The 2,214-nt window shown below is 30.2% G+C and overlaps 1 pseudogene; it reads left to right on the forward strand.

Moving 5' to 3' along the window:
* Window positions 1-13: 13 nt before the first annotated feature.
* LOC111395146 lies at window positions 14-1,356 on the forward strand (annotated as a pseudogene).
* The last annotated feature ends 858 nt before the right edge of the window (window positions 1,357-2,214 follow it).

Raw genomic sequence — 2,214 nt, forward strand, 5'->3', positions numbered from 1 at the left:
ATCCGTTAGTTTTATGAATAAACTTGTTATCTTCTCGTTCAAAGTTACAACTATAAAGACGTGTCTATTGGTGAGCTATTAATCTGGATGTGTAAACCTCTCATTTAAAGTTGTAATGTGATTCATCGTCATCATTGTAGTATGATATTAAGTCCCTGCTTGGTAACCCTTCTTTGGAAAAAAAAAAAGTTCTCATATTCATCTTTAACCATATATTCTCACATTTAAATATTCTTCACGTAAATTCAAATTTTTTTTTTTTACTTTTTAATCACACATTCTCCAAAATTTAGTAATCAATAACTCATTCTTTCACACAAAAAAAATAAAAATTAATAATAATAATAATATCAAACAGGGACTAAAGTGTTCTAAATGTCAGTGCTTAAGCTTTTTCATTATTTAATTTGATATGAATAGTGCTTGGTATACCGTATACATGGGGAAACTGTCAAGGGATTTACGAAAAGAATTTAGCATTTGTTCATTGGGAGATGACAAAAAAAGGGGGAAATCATACAAGCGCAACACCTATAACTGCTCTGGGAGTTATTCCCCTCATTTGATATTATTTTACTCAATTGAAACTTGATTTAATTGTGTTTTTTTGTTATGTGTGTGAAATTATTAGATAATACGAAATTGTGTTGATAATAAGCCCTTGTTTGTGATTCATTATAATGAGTTTTTTGGGATAATATTTTTGGAATAGTAATTTTTTTTTAATAAGAATGTATGGTTAAAAAAGAAAGAAAAAAATTTAATTTACGTGTCGAATTATTATTTCAGTTCAATTTTATTGCATGATTGGAAAGTGCTTTGGCTAATCATCTGGCCATGAAATTGAACAATTCTACCCTGCCCAGTGGTACCCTATATGATCTTTTCGTTGGGGTGCTCACAGAGGATCAAGATTTTAAGAGAGCTGTAAAAGATGATTTAAGGGCAGTTAAGGAGAGGGACCCTGCTTGTATTAGTTATGTGCACTGTTTCTTGAATTTGAAAGGATATTTAGCTTGACAGGCTCATAGGGTAGCACATAAGTTATGGTTATGGGGGAGGAAAATCCTGGCTCTGTTGATACAAAACAGGGTTTTTGAGGCTTTCGCTGTGGATATTCATCCCTGGGCGAAAGTCCGTAGGGGGACTTTACTTGACCATGCTTATGGAGTTATTATTGGAGAAAGGGCAATAATTGGGAATAATGTTTCAATTTTGCATAATGTGACATTGGGTGGCACTGGTAAGGTATTTGGGATCCGCACCCAAAAATTGGGGTTACTTTTTGCAGAGTTCAATGATCTTCCAAGAAGATTTTGGAAAGTGACCTGGAAAATATTTGGCAAAGTTCAATGACTATTGGGGTAATTAACCCGGCATACTAGACTTGACATGTTAATATAACTTATATGAAAAAATTAATGAGTTTGGGAAATATTTCTAAGACCTATATTTTTTTCAAATACAAAGTGTGAAACATGTATTGAATTTAAGCCCGTATTTGAGCCTCATTCTCTAAAAATTCATTTTTTTAAAACTCATTTTCAATTACATTCTTCAAAAAAAATAATTTTGCACGTAAACTCAAACTTCTTTTTTAAACTTTTTAATCACATATTCTCAAAAAAGTTACTATTACAAAACTCTTTAAAAAGATTTAAGGCTCAAATAGAGCCTACGTATGCTAGAAAACCATTTTTTAAAAGTTGATAGAACTACAACTTTAAATCTAATGCATTTTGATTTATTTGATTTAAAAGGATATGTTACTCAAATGAAAATAAATACTTTTTTTACTTTAATGTATGATTATTCTTGATATTGTTATATTTATCATCTTAAGACCAAAGACGAAAGTTTTTTTTTTTAATTTATTTGATATAAGAACTGAAGTTGAAAATCAACTACAAAAAACTATTAAAATTTTTAAAATCTGATAGGAGATGAGAATATGCTGATGAGAATGTTTAACATATAGGGAAAGCTCTTCTTACTACTTGTTATAGTTTTAATAGGATCCCTAATAAGAAAAATGATAGTCCGCTTGTGATATGTGGAAGGGTAGAATACATTTTTATAGATATTCTGAAGTGTGGGGGTGTGCTAAATCTTCAATTCTAGCATCTAAGAGAACAAAGGTTGGTCTTAAAACAATGGATTGTGTTTTTATATGCTATGCGCTTCATATAAATACCTATAGATTTTTAGTCATTA

The sequence above is a fragment of the Olea europaea genome, chromosome 6, assembly GCF_002742605.1.
Source record: "Olea europaea var. sylvestris chromosome 6, O_europaea_v1, whole genome shotgun sequence".
Classification (NCBI taxonomy): Eukaryota; Viridiplantae; Streptophyta; class Magnoliopsida; order Lamiales; family Oleaceae; genus Olea; species Olea europaea.